At 36.3% G+C, this 18,861-nt stretch overlaps 1 protein-coding gene and 1 long non-coding RNA gene across 2 annotated transcripts in view; one reads left to right on the top strand and one right to left on the bottom strand.

Moving 5' to 3' along the window:
* AFF4 (ALF transcription elongation factor 4) overlaps nucleotides 1-18,861 on the top strand; it is an 80,462-nt gene that overhangs the window by 429 nt on the left and 61,172 nt on the right.
* On the bottom strand, nucleotides 106-8,204 carry LOC306663762. Its single transcript, XR_013764525.1, has 2 exons — nucleotides 487-8,204; nucleotides 106-353 (listed from the first exon to the last, which is right to left on the bottom strand). It is a non-coding gene; the product is annotated as an uncharacterized lncRNA (long non-coding RNA).

Genomic DNA, 18,861 nt, shown 5'->3' with positions numbered 1-18,861 from the left:
CGGGCGCTCGGGGGGACACTCTGGGCGCGGGCTGCTCCATCCGGCTTCGCCCCTCGTCTTCACGTTCACTTCCCACCCTCCCGCAGGAAAAATCAAATAAAAAAATTAAAAAGGCTAACTTCAATCCCAGCAAATATTCCCACGAGCCTATCTTTTTGCTGTTTCTCCTTTCGTTCCTTCATCCATTCCTTCCCTCGGACAGCCCGTCGTCTGAATCGTTCCTTTTGAATACTCCTCTATTTCCAATTATTCCTGGTTAAAGAGAAAACAGGCCCAGATTCTGGCTATCATCACCCGACTAGTTCTCGCTTTCCTTCTCGCGATCCTGCGCACCTCCCCCTCTCTCCGGTCCTCTGCAAAAAAAAAAAAAAAAAAAAAAAAAAGAAAAATTTCCGCCTTCAACCAGCGAAGGGGGTTGACTTAAAATGGGAACAGGGGGTTCAGTATTCGAATACCCTCTCCCCAACTTCTGAATCGGCCTGTTACCTGGGTATCCCGGTAGCTTGTATTTGGATATTGATGTTTAGGCCTTTCCTCCTGCTGCCTGTGCTCGGGGTTAATCTCGTAATTGACGTCAGTGCTTTGTTCCTTCCACTTTGCTGTTCCTTCCACTCTTTGAGGATGGATCATGGGGTATAGGAGTTTGGGGAGTATCCTTATTGCCTTTTCATTCACAAACGACACCATTTATAGCGACTTGAAACTACAAATCTGAAATGCGTTGTGTATGGAGTTCAAACTAAGACGAAGAGTTCGATTTAGGGTTCTTGTAGTTTTATCAGTTGCAATTCAGAATTGTGCGATTTCTTCCCTGCTGGCCACACGGAGATTTTAAACTGAGGCCAGTCCCTTTTCCAGTAACCAGTGTTTTTCTTGACGAAATCTAAGATATAGATGCCAGTAAATATGGTGTTCGTGTGACAGTTAAAATGTGTGGTCTTTTAGATATGAAAAGCTTAATGCTTTGTGTCTATATTGATTCTGCAATGCTTTATGAAGTCTTCCTCTTTTTTTTTTTTTTTTTTTTTGACTGCCCTTTAACTTATCAAAATTGGAATAAGAACTTTCTTAATTTGGAATTTGTTAAAGTGTTTTTGTGCCTAGAATCATCTTTGGTCATACATACATAAAGAAGTGTTGGCAAGTGGCCACTTGGTTTTCAACAAAGCTGCTTCTTCACGTCTCTCAGGTTTATTTTTCCTTATTCACTGCATTTTTCAGTCTCGAAATAACAAAAGTCTCAAATTATTTTTAATTATCTTTCAGAGTTAACTTCCTAAAACTCTGGAAGCAAATTTTTTGTTTTGTTTTTAATATCCATAATTTCATTCAGCTTGAGGTGGTTTGCAGGCTGATTTTTGTTTGCTTTGTAGGAATGGTAGGCAGATTTCACTTTAGACAAAATTTTGCTTCACGTGAGGAGGACATATGGTGTCTGTGAATGACCAAGCCTTTACCGTTCCGTTGGGGGAAAAAAAGGCTGTGTTAATTGGAACGTGGTCTACTGTTCCGCGGTATAAAGGTGACTCCAGCAGTGCTTTGATGAAGCTTTGTAATTAAGAATTCCTAAAGACAGAATATTTTCATTCTGGTTCACTTTCTACTTGTCAGCTTCTCACATTTATTTCCATACATCCTCTTTTCTGTGTTCTTACCCCTTTTGTAACCGTTAATATATTTATTATACCTTGTATTGTGGTTTTCTTACAGATTTGTTGTAGTGTTTTTAGAGCAAGTACCTTATTTCTCTTTATTGTTCCCAATATTTTATGCAGTTACTAGATTGAATTTGAATGTGATAATGTTTTGTTATATCAATTTATCCTATTTAAGATTTCACAAAATAGGCAATTTAAGGATAGCTGTGTGAGCAAATGATTAGTATATGAAGGGGAAAATAATGAATGCCAACTTCAGAAGGTGAGATAGATGATGAAACCTTCTAAAAGTTATATATCTTACCTTTTTTTGAAGGGGTAAGGTAAATGTCATGGTTTTATGTGTACCTGAGAGGAACAAAGAAAGCAGGTATTTTTTCTTTTATGACCATCTACTGGTTTAGAATGGAGTCTGAAATGTATGAGGCCTTCCCTTTGTAGAATTTTTCCTAAAATAAAAAAGGTGTCTCCCCCCAGCCTACCCAGGGATTGAACTCATGAGCACTTAACCACTGAGCCACATCCCCAGCCCTTTTTTATATTTTATTAGAGACAGGGTGTCACTGAGTTGTTGAGGCTGGGTTTGAACTGGCAGTTCTCCTGCCTCAGCCTCCCAAGTCCCTGGTATTATAGGCATGCGCCACCTTGCCCAACTCAAAGACGTATTCTTAAGTAGAAGAGCACACCTGAACAGTGACCCAGAAGTGCAGTGTGTATCATAAAAATTGATGACTTAGATTTTATTTTTGTGTTGGCTCTGTTCTATGATAACACATATGAAAACTTTCATATATAATGTAAGGGTTTCTCAGCTCTCTTCCAATCCTTATTATATATTTTACTCATGACTTTTTGTATTTCCTTTGATAAGTTGGAACTATTATATTTGATTTCTGGGAGGGTGTATTCCAGTCTCAGTTATCATGAAATAAGGAGTAGTTAGTGACTAAAGATTGTTTAAAAGCTAACCTGACCTGTTACCTTGCTGCTTTTTCCTTTAGGGTAAAAAAAAAAAAAAAAGCACCCCCACTTGTTAGAACAACTCTGTGCTTCTCCATCTTGGTTATTTGAAGCAATGTTCTAGTACATGGAAGAGTCCAGTGATAGAAATTCCAGTTGTTAACTTTTGGCTGATCATCTGCATTCCTTTTTGTCTTGATGTTCATTTTCACTGCATCATATCCTGAGAATTTTAATAGTATTGGCACATAGAAAAATATTAGTGCCACTAAATTTAGTTCCAAAATATTTCAAAGCATTTTAATGTTGAGATTACTTATTCTCTTTGAAGGGGAAAAAATTCTTTTATTTACGATCTGCCTGCTTTATCAGCTGTATTTTATTTAAAAATCTGTAACATGAAGAATGTTTGAAGGAAAGGCCTTGTAACTTTTTTTGGAGTGCTTAATGAACCACAGTAGTGGCTTTAGGCAGGGAGACACACCATTAGTGGGTACTATTTTAAGCTAATTATTTTGATAATCATTTCCTGGGACAGGTGGGAGAACCTCATGTATTCGTCTCCCAAGTTTCCATGGGGAGAAAAAAAATCAGGGACTGACAGGAATAGGTTGCCCTGGAAAACCAGTCTGGTTTGGTTACCCAGGGATTATAATGATCTGTCCTGGGGCTGCTCTGGGCCTAAATGGTTCTCCCACCATTTTGTCAGTTTGGAGTTGCCTAGTGGGTTATGACTTTTCACTTTGACTTTTCCTTCTCATGTCATCATTAGGGAAGGGACAGTTTTATGGGGAGAAGTGAGTATAGTTCAATACTCTGCATAGACAGATCTTCTCTGTGCAGTTACTTTGATTTCTTCCAATTGGAATATCATTTTTCCTTTCTTGTTTTCTACCTATTAAAATTTCATCATTTTTTAAGACCTGATGCAAGTACAATGCCTTCCTAAATTTTGCTTAATTCTTCATCCTACTCCAGTTGTGGTCTTTTTGCTTTGAATCCCTGTATCACTTTGAATCTCTTATTTGTTATGCAGCTCCTATGGGATTATAGCTTGGTAGGTGACACAGCACAATGTGTCAGAAAAAATGGGCTTGTGTTATATTGTGTATAACATTGTGTAGATCATTGTGTATCTCTAAAAGGTAGGGATTAAAATAATAATCATAATATTATACAATAAAAAATTAACACTCATTTCTTAATATTATCCTAGCTAGTTATTCACATTTCCCTGATAATAGTTTTGTTTTTAGCTTCTTTAAAAAAGATTCAAATAGCCAGATGTGGTGGCCCATGTCTGTAATCCCAGTGGCTCAGGACTTTGAGGATTGAGGATTACGAGCCAGCCTTAGCAATTTAGTGAGGCCCTAAGCAACTCATTGAGACCCTGTCTCTAAATAAAATACAAAATAGGGCTGGGGATGTGGCCCAGTGGTTAAGCACCCTGGGGTTTAATCTCCAGTACCAAAGAAAAAAGTTCAAAATAAGGTATGTACATTACATTGGGGTAGTATGCATCTCAACCCTTTTTTTTTTTTTTTTCTTTTAAACTTATAGGCTCTCCCCCATTTTTTTTTTTTTTTTTTTACTGCTGTTGTTCCCATACAGTTGGTTTATTGAAGAAATATGGTCTTTGCCTTGTAAGATTTCTGAGTCTAGATTGTGCTGATTGCTTTCCTACGGTTTTGTGTGATATGTTCTTTTGTCTTTTTTATTTCCTCTAAATAAGTAGTTACATGTAGAAGCTTGATTTGATTAAGGCTTGAATTTTTCTTTTAATGACAAGAATATTTGTTAGTGTTGTACATTTCTTATTCATTCTTAAATCTTCAGCCTGTCTTCTTATTTCTTCTTGCCAAGGCCACCCTAATTTCCATATTGTGAAATTGTGTGGTCTTTGCTTAGTCCTTTACTTCTTTCTTGATGTTATTAACTTCATTGATACTGTTTTATCCTTGGCTTATAATTCTGCTGCTTTCTTGCCTGTGTTTCTACTGGCTTTTGTTCCTTAGCAGACTCAAAATTCTCTGATAACCCCTTGAAATTGGTTGTTTAGGATTTTAGCCTTGGCTTTCTCTTTATTCTTCTGAATTGATTTCATCCATTTCTGTTTCTTTAGATACTATGTCACTTTTTTGTTGCTGTGACAAAAATACCTGAGATAAGCAATTTAAAAGGAGGAAGTATGTATTTTGGCTTATGGTTTCAGTCTATCTTCACTGGGCCCTGTTGCTTTGGGGTTGGTGGTAAGTCGTAATGGAGGAAACTTGCCCACCTTGTGGTGGCCAGGAAGCATAGAGAGAGAGAGAAGATGGGGCCAGAGTCCCAATATCCCCTACAAGGGTGTTCCCTCAGTGACCCAACTTCCCCTCCACCTAAATATTCTGCTACCTCCCAGTAGCACCACATGCTGGGGACCAATTCTTTAGCACATAACCCTTGAGGGACATCCCAGATCCACACTGCAACATATTATCTCTGAGTAATTTGTGAGCTCCAAAACTCTTCCATCTGACTTAGGAGGCTCTTTGTTTTAGTTAGGAGATTGACACATCCCTAACTAAAGCAAAAGGAGGAATCTAATGGGAACATTCTGGGTATCCCGTGAATTATAAGAAAACTGACAGCCAGCTAGAACTCAGGAACAGATATGTCCTGAGTGGTCAGGAATATTTCTTTATCTCTCATCTAAGATACAGAGTGTTCACATCTTTTTGCTGCGCAGACCAACTTTAACACTTGCTAATTATCTTCTGAGTTAAAAAAAAAATTATATCTTTTGCCATCAAAGAGAGTCCCAAATCCTAGGAAAGAAATTGTTAAATTTTATGTTCACCTATGAACCATCATCTCTGGTTAGGGGGCTACATTGGAAACATCACAGGAAAAAAATGGAGTAAAGAACATTCTGAAAAACAGTTATACACCATTTACCCTGTGGATATTTAGCATATATATGTAGTCCTACTTTTTCCCATATATATTTTAAATATTTTTATTTAACATAATCTTAGCTATGCATCAGCAGACAACCTCCTTTTTTGGGAGATAACCCAAATTCAGACCTAGTGATCACATGTAGAGGTCACTTTTCTCTAAATTCTGATTTTAAAAGTGATGGTCTCTATTAATCACAAGTCCAAAAACTATGGGCTAAATACTAAATGTAATTATCTCTAAAAGTAACTGATTTTGAGAGTGGTGGCGGGGGGGATAAGTAAATTATGAGGATAGGGGAGAAGAACACATTAGTATCCTAAAATGTATTCCGTATTTTGGTGGACATAAGGTGAGTGATAGAACTGGCAAATTCATTTGTTAACTCACTTCTTTGCAAATGAAAGCCAATTGAAGGTTCTCAGCTCTGTTCACTGGGAGATGGCCCTTGTCTTTTGTCTGACACTAAGATTAACACTGAGGATATTTTGGAAGGAATTTTAGGGGAGGGCAATTCCATGTTAACTTTGTACAAGAGTCAGCAAACTGGTCAGTAGACTCAATACAGCCTCTTTGTATGGCCTGTGAGCTAATAAAGATTTATATTTTTAAATAGTAGGGAAAAAAATCAAAAGAATAGTTTTGGCTAGTGAATAATGTAGGAAACTCAAATTTTAGTGTCTGTAAATAAAGTTCCATTGGGACACTCTACTCCCATTTGTTTTATGTGTTGTCTGTGACTGTTTTGCTGCTAAATGGCAGTGTTGAGTGTGAGTATACGGCCTGCCAAGCCTAAAATATTTACTGTTCTGTCCTATAATATTTAGGTGACAGCTAAGTGCAATGGCACACACCTGTAATCCCAGTTACATGGTAAACTGAGGTAGGAAGACTGGTTTCAAGCCAGACTGGGCAACTTAATGAAACCTTGTCTCTTTTTTTTTTTTTTTTTTTTTTTTGCTGTGCTGGGGATTGAACCCATGGCCTTGTGCTGGCAACTGGGAACCTTGTCTCATAATCATGAAAAGGGCTGGGGCTGTAGTTCACTAGTATGAAAAAAAAAATACATGATATATGTATAACATATTATGTATACTTACATAAAAAACGTAATAGGTAATGCTAAATATACTATACTATATAGTGTGCTGTATATATATAACATACTACTTAATAGACTATATTATTATTTAAATAGTATATAAATAGGTGGCATCTTGGCACACTGACCTAGCTTGAGTTGGGCATTCAAAGGCCTGTCAGCTGTACCCTGAGGGTGGGTCATACTACAGAGTAGATTGTAACATGTCTGCTCTTACTGTAGCTATGTGAATGGGGGAGAACTCAGTTGTAGAGTGCTGTCTAGCACTTAGAAGGCTCTGGGTTTGGCCCCCATGCCTTCAAAAAACAACAGCAGCAAAAAAACTGGGGATGAGATGAGGCTAGAAGCTGATCACATAATCCCTGTAAATGTTCAGCATGTACAGATTAACAACTCTTCTACCTTCTACTTCTCGATCCCCTCACCCCCATATTCTGCCCTAGTCTGCTCTTTTTTTTTTTTTTTTTTTTTTTTTTGTCCTGGGGAATTATACCACTATCATCACTTTTTCCAGAATCCTTAAATAGTCCTTCTTTCCTTTGTTTGTTCTTGATTCTAGGGATTGAATCCAGGGTGCTTTACCACTGAACTACATCCTCAGCCTTTTTTGTTTTTTATTTTTGGTGTCATTTTTAATGTTATTTAAAATTTTGTTTTGCATTTGATTTTTAAAGTTATACAGTTTTACAGTTTTATCAGCTGCAAATATGAGTTTGTAGGTAATTTTTTGTTTATTATGTTTTATTAACATAATAGTAAAAATAATTGAAGTCAGCCCTCAGGTTCTGGGAAATTTCATTTTCATTGAAATAGTGTCCTTATCTTTTGCTTTTGAGGAGAAACAAACTCTCAGGTCTAGTCCAGTCCCTTGTATCTCTCCAGTCATATCCCTTATTTTGCACCCCACTGCCAATCCTGATTTCCAACTGCACTTGATCCACCTCCTTTCCTTGCCCAGCTCTCTCCTCTTGCTGGTTTGTTGCACTTTTTCTCTGTCTAGAACACACAACACTTCCCTCTTGTCACCTTTCTGTAGTCAGGCTAACTGACACCAAATCTTAGAGATGAAAGGTACTTTGATTTCTTATATCCTTAGCCCTAGAGTAATGTCTGGCTCAATATGTATACTAGCTTAGTAGTTGGTGTGTTAACCATTTTATCTTTTATGTTAACCACTTTATCTTATATTTTAACCATTTTATCTGAAAAGACAGATTTTATTCATTTGGTGAATATTTGAGAGCACAGGGTTTAGGTCGAAATAGAAATTGATCTTTTCTGTACATATGTTGTTTTTCTTTTAGGCACATTCTTTTAGACACTTACTTTAAAAATAACAATTCACAATCCCGGTTACTTGAGAGGCTGAGACAGGAAGATTGCAAGTTTGAGGCCAGTCTCAGCAACTTAGTAAGACCCTGTCTCAAGATAAAAAAAGGGTTGAGGATATATAGCTCAGTGATAAAGCACCACTGGGTTAAATCCCCCGTACTAAAACAAAAACAATAATTCAGTTAGTATTATTAATATTTTGATTGAATAAATAACATTCAAAGAAATGTTCAAAGAAATGTTCAAAGAAAGAAGGCCTACTCTTTTTTATTGTTGTTGTTATTGTTGTTCTGGGAATCGAACCCAGGACGCTTAACCACTGAGCCAAGGCCCCAGCCCTTTTCATTTTTTATTTTGAGACAGGGACTCATTAAGTTGCTGAGGCTAATCTTGAATTTGGTGTCCTCCTATTTCAGCCTCCTGAATTGCGTAGGCATGTGCCACTCACTGTGCCAGCTTGATATTTTGATTTGGCTCTTGGGGCAGTAACACCACAGTTGTGACCTTAATAAAATTTGAAAAGACTTGAGTATTCATTATATGTCAATAGTTGTGATAAGTACTGGAAGCCAAGAGGCCAAGTTGAATGACAACTATTTCTTTCTCTTCAAAAGCTTATAATAGGACTGGGGATATAACTCATTTGGTAGAGTGCTTGCCTCACAAGCATAAGGCTCTGGGTTCAATCCCCAGCACCGCAAAAAAAAAAAAATAAAAAAAATAAAGCTTATAATGTGGAAGTGAGTAGGGAATGGAGATAGAATAACAGTAAATACAGTAACCCTAATGTAGAGCAAGTGTTAAATGCCAAATGAGATACCCCCCTTAACCCCCCCCCCCCCAAAAAAAATGCTTTGGGAAATGAGGGATTTTAGTGGCAGAGAAATCTTGGAATGTTTCTTGGAGGAAATAGGATATTTGGTGAACTTTGAAATGGATGTATTTAGAAGGGGGGGAAAAGAAGGACATTCTAGGTAGAGGAATTTAAAGTCTTGGATTTGAATGTATGTAGGCTATTTTCAGACTCATAAAGACTGAAGACTTTATAAAAGTGGTAAGAACTGAAGTATGGGGCTGCAGTTGCAGCTCAGTGGTAAAGTGCTTGCCTAGCATATGTGAAGCAGTGCGTTTGATCCTCAGCACCATTTAATAAGTAAATAAATAAAATAAATAAAATGAAGGTCTTGTGTCCATCTACAATTAAAAAAAATTTTATGGACAGTTTTAAATCCTGGGATGAGAATTTTGGAGTTAGATTTTGTACAGAGCTTGGAGTTACTGTTTATTTGTGGTACTGGTATCAGACCCATGCTTTCTCGCTTATTTATTTTCCACACTGGGGATTAAACCCAGGGGCACCCTTCCACTAAGCTATATTCCCCATCCTTTTATTCTTTTCTTTTCTTTTTTCTCTTTTCTTTTCTCCTTCCTTCCTTCCTTCCTTCCTTCCTTCCTTCCTTCCTTCCTTCCTTCTTTCCTTCCTTCCCTTTTCTTTCTTTTTTTTTTTTAAATTCTGAGACATCATCTCTCTAAATTGCCAGAGACTGGCCTCAGATTTGTAATCTTCTGCCTTAGTTTTTCTTGCCTGTGGGATTACAGGCATGCATCTTTGCAACTGGCTTATTAATGATTTTTAAGCAGAAGAATGTCTTAATTAGATCTGTTTATTATAAAGATATAAAAGAAATTATTCATATGTAATTACAGAAATTCCAGATAACCTTTTTGAAAATTAGATATTTGTATATTTTAAGAAACTGACTCAAAAGATTGTTTTATTATTTATAAAAGAAAAGAAAGTTTGATTTTTAACCATCCTCTTTCTCCATGAAGGACAATGAGGACAAAGGGTGGTAACTGCAGAGATATGGGATCAGTGAGACTTTTTTTTGACGCTGAAGGTGGAATACAGGGTTTTGTACTTGCCCCCCTGCCGCCGCCTGCCTTCCTAACCTATCTCTTTCTTTCAAGAATATGTTTGAATGTTGGTGGAAAGAATTCAAAGAGTGAATTGGAGAAAGGGACAAGTTGAATTTGTTGGAGAGAAGGCTGTAATTGATAAAGATCCAGAACGGGGATAATTTTGGTTTACTGTTGTTTTTGTTTGCGGTACTAGGGTATGGGCACTCTACCACTAGGCTACATATCTGGCTCATTTTATTTTGTTTTTTCATCCCCTTTCCCGTTCCTCCTCCCTTTCTCCTTGGTTCCCTTTCCTTTACTGATCTTCTATTTATTTGTAGCTTTTAAAAAAAAAAATTATACCTTGTCCATATGTATAAAGGGTGAGATTCACGTGGTGTAGTCACATAGGTACATAGGAAAGTTTATTCATTCTCCCAAACCATTCTTCCACCCTTCAGTCCCCTTCTATTCCACTGATCTCTCATTGTTTTCATGGGAATCCCCCCTTTCTTTTTTTCTTTTTTTCTCCTTTTTATTCTGAGACAGGTCTTGCTGAATTGCTGAGGTTGGCCCCAAATTTGGCAGTCCTCCTGCTTCATCCTTCCATGTCGCTGGAATTTCAGGCATGTGCCACTTTGCCCAGTGATCATTGTTCTTTGATAGGAAGAAATATTTTTTTCTTTTGTAACGTGGAAGAAAGAATAGGTATAAATGCTGATAGTTTGAGAGTTGATGGTTGATTATAAGAAGGTGTCTCTCTGATTTTTAATATTCCTTTTCTTTATCCTTGTCCAGTAATATAAGATCATTTGTGGAATGGAATTTAGAATTGGGGAAAGTCATATAAGACTACATGAAATACTTTGGCAGAATAGGAAAGAACATTTACCAAGAAAGATTGTACAGTTTCTGGGAAGCTTCGAGCACCTGAGAGTGATTTATGAAACAGGATGATGAGAAATTCAGATGATACATAAAGATGGATTAAGAGCTGGGTGTGGTAGCACATTCCTGTAATCCCAGTGGCTCTGGAGGCTGAGGCAGGAGAATTGCAAGTGCAAAGCCAGCCTCAGCAATTTAGCAAGGCCCTGAGCAACTCAGCGAGACCCTGTCTCTAAATAAAATATAAAAAAGGAGCGGGGATGTGGCTCTGTGGTTAAGAGCCCCTGAGTTCAATCCCTGGTAGCCCCCCCCCCCCCCAAAAAAAAAGTGATAAGAATTGTTATCTTTCATATTTTGCACTACATTATTTTAAATCTGAATACTAAGGGCTGGCAATGTATGGTGGGAGAGTGCTTGCCTAGCATGTGTGCAGCCCTGGGTTGGATCCTCCAGCTCTGGGGATGTGGGAAGTAAATATATAAATAAGATGCATATCACATATATCACATCATAGTCATGGTATATGTATGTCATGATGTATATGTATGTATCTTAGCTAACTTTGGGGCAAGAATCCCTCTATAAAACATCATCTTGGAACTTGATGTTTTGTTGATTTGCATTTGATCTTTAGGTGTGCAACCTTTTTTTTTTTTTCCTGCCTAGTAGGAAGTGATCTCTTCAGGCTCTCATGGGTAGAAAACTCCTGACAAACGAGGCACAGAGGGATTCCTATACTCATGAAGCTTTAATGCAGTGTTGTGGTACAATTGTAATTGAGTAGCAGTTGTAATATACTGAGTTTAAAAATAATTGAAATCTTGGCTCAAGTCTCATTTTGACTTTTAAAGTTTAAATCATTCAATGTGTTTGTTGAATGGCCCCCATTTTCCAGTAGGATAATTTAGAAGATAATAATTGAAAATTGAAAAGAAAAAAAAGAAAGAAACATTGTGACAGATTCAGTGCACCACATGAAAGGGACAGGTTAAAGTAACACATTTTACTCTAATCTATTTTTAACATTTTTAAAACTTAAAGTTTAAAAAAATTTTAAAGCTAATACCAGTGTATAAAAATTATAGAAGATGAATTTCTGATTAATTGGGAATAGATATTTAAATTTTTATTTTTATTATGTACTCACGGATTTTTTTATTATGGTAAAATATACATAGCATAAAATTTGTCATTTTACTTGTATTCTTCCATTTTAGTCACTTTACAAGTTTGTAGTATTGTTTATTCACAGTGTTGTGTAATTGTCACCACTATTTCTAGTTCTTTATCATACGAAACAAATAGTGTACAGTATTTTCCCATTGCCCCCATCTCTGTTCTTCTTTCTAAGAATTTGCCCATTCCAAGGTTTGTATTAAGTGGAATCATACGATGTGTCTTTTAGCGTCTATAGTTTATTTCATATAGCTTAGTGTTTTCAAGGTTTGTTCATATTGTGGAGTGTATCAGTTTTTCATTCCCTTTTATGACCCAGTAATACTCTTATTATATGTGTATGCCACACTTTTCTTAACCACTTATCTATTAATGATCATTGGTTTTTTTCCCATCTTTTGGCATTGTGAATAATATTGCTATGAACATTGGTGTACAGGATCTTGGTCCTTATTTTTGATTGTTTGCAGTATATGCCTGAGAGTAAAATTGCTGTTTCATATGGTAATTCTGTTAAAGTTTTTGAGGAATCACCAAATTGTTTTCTGTGTATCCACCAGCAGTGCACAAGTGTCCAGTTTCTCTATTTTTTTGCCAACACTGGTTATTTTCTGGAATTTTTTTTTTTTGGGGGGGGGTTCCAGGGGTTGAACTGGGTTGGTGGGGGGAGGCATTCGACTACTGAACCACATCCCCAGCCCTGTGTTGTATTTTATTTAGAGACAGGGTCTCACTGAGGCTGGCTCTAAACTCCTGACCCTTTGGGATTACAGGCCTGGCTGGATTTTTTTTTTTTTTTTTTTTTTTTTTTTAATAAGCGTCTTAGTGGGTGTATCTCACTATGGTTTTGATTTGCATTTCCCTAGTGAGTAATGATAATTGAGCATCTCTCCATATGTTTATTTTGGCTATTTGTATATCTTCTTTGAAGAATATTAGTTCACATCAGCCTTGGGGATATAGCTCTTTGGTAGAGTACTTGCCTTAATATTTGCTAGGTCCTGAATTCTGTCTCCAGCACCGCAAAAAATACGTTTATTCAAGTTCTTTGCTTATTTAAAAATTGTGTTGTAGCACTCTTGTGGAAAATCAATTCTGAATGTTAGTCATATTTCTGAAATATTTTATTGACATATGTTTGTAGTATGTTTTGAAATTGGGAAGTGTGCACTTTTCCAACTTTGTTGTTGAGCAAGATTATTTTGGCTAGTCTGGGTCTTTTGATCCAGAATATCTATGAATTTTAGGATCAGCTCGTCAGTTTCTACCCAGTTAGCTGGGATTTTGATAGGGCTTATGATTGCATTTGTGGATCACTTTGGTGAGTTACTACCATCTTAACATTAAATCTTCCAGTTCACGAACATAGACTGACTTTCCATTTTATTTAGTTCTTCTTTAATTTCTTTCAATAATGTTTTGTAGTTTTCACAGTGTTTCACAGTTTGCACTTCTTTTGTTCAATTTATTGCTAAGTATTTTATTCCTCTTGATAATATTACAAGTGGAATTGTTTTTCATGTAAGTGGAATTTCATTTTTGGTTTGTTTATTGCTGCTATATAAAAATGCAGAAGACTTTGTGTGTTGACCCTCTTTCCTACAACCTGCTGAACTTGATAATTAGTGCTAATACATTTTATTGGATTCTTAATGATTTTTTTAACATACAGGATCATTATTTTACTTCTTCCTTTCCAGTATTGATGCCTTTTAATTTCTTTTTCTTGCCTATTTCTCTGGCAGGAACCTTCAGTACAGTGTTGAATAGAATCTATAAAAGCAGACATCTTTATCTTCAGGGAAACGATTTACTCTTTCCATTAAGTGTGATGTGGCCAGGTGTGGTGTCGCATGCCTTAATCCCAGTGGCTTGGGAGGCTGAGGCAGGAGGATCGTGAGTTCAAAGCCAGCCTCAGTGAAACCCTGTGTCTGACTAAAGTACAATAAAGGACTGGGGATGTGACTCAGTGGTTAAGTCACCCTAGGTTCAATCCCTGCTATTACCCCCCCACCCCCAAAAAAGTGTGATGTGAGCTGTGTGTTTTTTGTGGATGCCCTTTATTAGATTGGGAAAGTTTGATTCCAAGTTGGTTGAGTGATTGAAAGAACTTGAAAATTTGACAGATGTTTTCCTGCTTTTGTTGAAATGACCATGTGATATCTGTCTTCTATTAATGTGGTACATTAATTGATATTTGAATGTTAAATCAACCTGTTTTGCAGGAATGAGTCTCATGTGGTCATGATAAATAATACTTTTATATATTGCTGAATTCAATTTGCTAGCATTTTAATGAGGTTTTTTTTTAATGAGGATTTTTGAATGTATAAGATTTTTCTGATTTGTAGTTTTCTTGTAATGTATTAATTACCACATGTGAATTTCTCAGTTTTCCTTTTGTTCTTGATTTCTAATTTAATTCCATTGTGATTACTTTTTATTAAAGATAAAACTGAGGTTTAGAAGTTACTTGCCTAAGTCATGTATCTAGTATGTTATATAACCAGAAGTAAAAATTAGGTATGCTTAATTATCCCATCTAGCAAATTGCAGTGTCTCAACTGTTTATAGTTCAATTGAAGTTTGAACCTTACAATATTTCAAGATATTTAAGAAGTTAATTAAAAGTTGATTGCCTATGTTAATTTTTTAAAATATTTTATTTTGTTACTAAACAGTTTATGTTTGATAATTTTTGTAGGCAGAGCTACTGCTCTACTTCTAAATAATCCATATCCACAAATAGTTCTTGCTTATAACTAAACCACCCAGATCACCTGTGGTTTAAGGTATTGTGCATTGGGAAATAAAGCGTCTTCTTGAAAATTAGTATCTTGACCTCTTTGATCTTGATTGTGTAAGAATAAAGGGGGACCTCTTTTCTTTAAAATTCAACAGATAGGTATTGCACATGAATTCTTCTCGATGTTCTTTTGAGATTAATATTGAACCCAGGGGTGCTTTCCCACTGAGCTACATTCCTGGCCTTTATTTTTACTTTTTTTTTTTTTTTTTTTTGTGGTGCTGGGGATTTGAACCCAGGGCCTTGTACTTGCAAGGCAAGCACTCTACCAACTGAGCTATATCCCCAGCCCCTATTTTTACTTTTTATTTTTAGACAGGGTCTCATAAGTTGCTTAGGGTCTCACTACTTAGGCTGGCCTCGTACTTGCTATCCTTCTACCTTAACCTCCCAAGTAGCTAGGATTACAGTTGTGTGAGATTAACATATATATATAATTTGTGTGTGTGTGTGTGGTACCAGGGATTGAATCTAGGGATGCTTAACTACTAAACAACATCCCCAGACCATTCATCTTTTTTTTTTGAGACAGGGTCTCACAAAGTTACTTAGGACCTTGCTAAATTGCTGAGGCTGGCTTTGAACTTGCGCTCCTGCCTCAGCCTCCCAAGTCATTAGGATTATAGGCATGCACCACCACACCTGGCTGAGATTAATACTTAACCCTCTCTGATTTTCTTCCTTTTTACCAAAAAGTAAAAGATGTTGAGAAATGTAAATGACTGAGAAGTAGCCTCTTTCTGACCAGGATGGAGTAGGTAGTAGAAGATGGATGAGATTCATAGTACAGTAGTTTCCCCTTACCTGTGGTTTTGCTTTCCATGCTTTCAGTTACCTGCCAGTCAGCCTTTCAGTTACCTGGGGTTGACTAGGTTCTGAAAATATTAAATACAATTCTGGAAATAATTCAGACATTTTAAATTGTACATTCTTAGTATCATTATGAACTCTCACACCATCCTATTCCATTTCACCTGGGACATGAATCAACTCTTTGTCCAGCATATCTACTCTGTATATACTACTCTCTTCTTTGTCACTTAGAATCTGTCTTATTTATCAGATCAACTGTTGTGGTATCACAGTGTTTGTGTTCAAGCAACCCTTATTTTACTTAATGACTCCAAATTGCTAGCATTGCTATGCCAAAGAGAAGCCAATGAGATGGTTTCTTGAAGTAAAAAGGTGAAAAGTTCTCAAGATCTATGGTAAGAACAAACCTGTGAAATTGTGAAGAAGGAAAAAGAAATTTGTTTCTTTTATTATTATATCTTAAAGTGCCAAACTTACTGTCAGAGTATGTCAAGGGGCTTAGTTAAGATGGAAAAGGCACTAAATTTGTTGTAACATGTTGTACTAGAAAGCATTGAGCTGGAATTGAATGCAGTGGTACTCCACCGCTGAGCTACATCCCTGGTACTTATTTATTTTTCATACCCATGTGACTTTTAAAATTTTTTAAAATTTTGAGATAAGTCTTCCTAAGTTCTCAGGCTTGCCTTGATATTCTCTTTTATTATTAGCTGCTATTGTCAGTCCCTTCCTGTACCTAATTTATAAATTAAAATTTTATCATAGATTTGCATTTGTAGGAAAAATGGTGTATGTAGGGTTCAGTGCTATCTGATTGCAAGCAGCCACTGGGGTATTGGAGGCTGCCTACCAAAGCCAGCCCTTTCCTTTTCTTTAGTACCCAAATCCCCTGTTGTCTATTGTAAGACTCAGTTTGAGTTTCTTTGGATACAGGTTAAGCATTTCTAATCTGAAATCTGAGATGGAGTGGGATGGTGTTTGGATTTTGAAGCATTTTAGTTTTTCAGATTAGGACTGTCCAACTGGCAAAGTCTATGTAAATATTCCAAAAGAGGAAAAACTCCAATATCTGAAACACTTCAGATAAGGGTACTCAACCTGGCTCGATAACAGAAATAAAGATATAGATAGCACAGAGTCTTGTAGTATAGAACTTTAAATTTATTTACTAAGATTTTACAGTTACTTCACAGAAAAAAAAAAAAAAAAAAAAAAAGGAAAGCTCCAGGGACTAAACAGATACAAATCAAGGTGAAAGGAAAGAAAACATTCAGAAACAAGAGACTTGGAGAAAGTATTGACACTTTATGACAACGGCAGTAAGGTTTGTATCTTAATATGCAGAGATTGAAGAGGTTAGGAATGGCCTGAGGGTAGAGTTCAGGAGTAAGCCTAGAGGAGAAGGACGCCCCTTCAGGTTACTTGAAAATCAGTAGAGTTAGGATACACAGTTTAATATAGTGTTTTGGTTTTTTTGTTTTTTTTTTTTTAATATATTTTTTAGTTGTTGATGGACCTCTATTTTCTTTATTTTTATGCGATGCTGAGAATTAACCCAGCGCCTCACACATGCTAGGCAAGCGCTCTGTCACTGAGCCACAACCCCAGCCCTAATATAGTGTTTAATTTTAATTTTTTTTTTCTTTTTTTTGTGGTGCTGGGGATTGAACCCAAGGTCTTGTGCATGCAAGGCAAGCAAGCACTCTACCAACTGAGCTATATCCCCAGCCTTAATCTTGTGTTGTAGTTCTCAGTTGAGATAGATGACAAGTTGGAAAAGCATATTTATCACTGCAATAGAAAAATAGACAGCAGACTTGAATCAGTTCATAAAAGAAGAAATACAAACAACTAAGTTACACATGAAAAGGCTATGCACTCAAACCACTTATCAGAAATTCAGTGGAATGCAGTCTACTCTGGTAAGGTCAAGAAACATCTGTGTCATTTGTCATTTTATCTTATCTCCTGGCAAGTGCCCAGCAATTCTAGTTAGGCTCATATATTTGTCGAATAAATGAGATAAGCAAATGACACTAGTTTTTTTTTTTTTGCTTTCTTGGAGGGTTAAAGGTCACTTTCATAACCTGTTGATGGGACTGTTTTGTTTTTTTTTTTTTTTTTTTTTTTTTTTTTTGCGGTGCTGGGGATCGAACCCAGGGCCTTGTGCTTGCAAGGCAAGCATGCTACCAACTGAGCTATATCCCCAGCCCTGGAACTGTTAATTTATGCAATTTATTTAGAAAGCAGTTCAGTGATAAAATGGTATAGCATATACTCTTTACTCAACAATTCCACATCTAGGAATTTATCCCACTGTGAAATAAGAGTGTGCTCTTATGTGCACATGATCATTATTTTGTTTGTAGTACTAGATTCTGGATACAATCCAATTATCTATGAGGTGGTTTCTGGTTAAAGAACTACTATACAGTCATTAAAAGTACGAGGGAAACATTTATGTAAGACTTAATATGTAAAATAATTTCTACAACATTTAAAACATATGTGAGTCAGATGCACTTGTGCACACCTGTAATCCCAGGTATTGAGGAGGCCAAGGCAGAAGGACCACTTGAGCTCAGGAATTCTGGGTAAGCCTGGGCAATATATTGAGACCCTTTCTCAAAACACGAAAAAAGAAACTGTACAAATACATGTGTGTGATTATATTTCTCCTCACAATATTCATAGTTTATTTGGAGGGAGCAAAATTTTGATTTTTTTTTTTTTTTTCTGCTTTATATTTAACCATAGTAGAGGTTTTTTGTTTGTTTGTTTGTTTGTTTGAGATAGGATCTAGCTATGTTTCCCAGGTTGGCCTGAAATCACTGGGCTCAAGTGATCTGCTTGCCTCTACCTCCCGGGTAGCTGAGACTTGAAACTGCCACAAACCACTACACTAGTTTCTGAACATATAGCAAAAATTAATTGTATAATGGGAATATATATATATATATATATATATATATTCATCTTTTGAAAAATACACAGGTGGAAAGAGCTCTCTTTGTTTACATTTATAAGACCAGCCAAAACATTTACTGAGGACCAAGAAAGATTTATCTATGTCGGAAGACAGTGTACATTCTGTGTAGAAAAACTGGATATTCAGGTTTCAATTTTCTTGAGATTAGCTCCTCAGAATTCTGAGTTATTTGTGTATCTGATTCTTATCTATATCTAACATATTTTACATATTTACTCTAAAGAAATAATTAGGGTGATTTGTAATTTTGGTAATATTTTGAAAAATAACGGGCTTTTCTCTTGTTCTTCTTTTTTTA

This window comes from Sciurus vulgaris (genome assembly GCF_902686455.1).
Source record: "Sciurus vulgaris genome assembly, chromosome: 6".
NCBI lineage: Eukaryota > Metazoa > Chordata > Mammalia > Rodentia > Sciuridae > Sciurus > Sciurus vulgaris.
The sequence above is the reverse complement of the archived record's forward strand: the minus strand, read 5'-3'. Positions and strand labels throughout refer to the sequence as shown.